A 609-nucleotide genomic window follows, 5' to 3' on the forward strand; every position below is an offset into this window, starting at 1 on the left:
GCTGTTTCAAAGCTGCTCAGGAGTTGGTCAGTGGAGCCTGCAGGTATCTATGAATTAGGGCACCATGTTATTGCAGAGCACTCCAAACCCTTTGGGCAGCCAGGCTGAGTTCAGGGAGCCTCAGTGCAAGACACCAGCACCAAGAGAGGATACCAGCACTGAGCATGGGACACCCAGCCCCCAGAGAGCACCCAGCAGGGGCCACCCAGCACCGAGAGAGCATAAAGTAGGGGTCACTCAACCCTGAGCAGGGGACACCCAGCACAGAACACCCAGCCCCAAGAGACCACCCAGAGGAGGGGTCACCCAGCACAGAACACCCAGCCCCAAGAGACCACCCAGAGGAGGGGTCACCCAGCACAGAACACCCAGCCCCAAGAGACCACCCAGAGGAGGGGTCACCCAGCACAGAACACCCAGCCCCAAGAGACCACCCAGAGGAGGGGTCACCCAGCACAGAACACCCAGCCCCAAGAGACCACCCAGAGGAGGGGTCACCCAGCACAGAACACCCAGCCCCAAGAGACCACCCAGAGGCGGTCAGGTCCTGCAGGGTCTGGAGGAGCATCGGCCACAGGGAGAGGCCCGGGACCGGAGCCAGAGAAGGCA

Source organism: Acanthisitta chloris, unplaced genomic scaffold (assembly GCF_000695815.1).
Source record: "Acanthisitta chloris isolate BGI_N310 unplaced genomic scaffold, ASM69581v1 scaffold31469, whole genome shotgun sequence".
NCBI lineage: Eukaryota > Metazoa > Chordata > Aves > Passeriformes > Acanthisittidae > Acanthisitta > Acanthisitta chloris.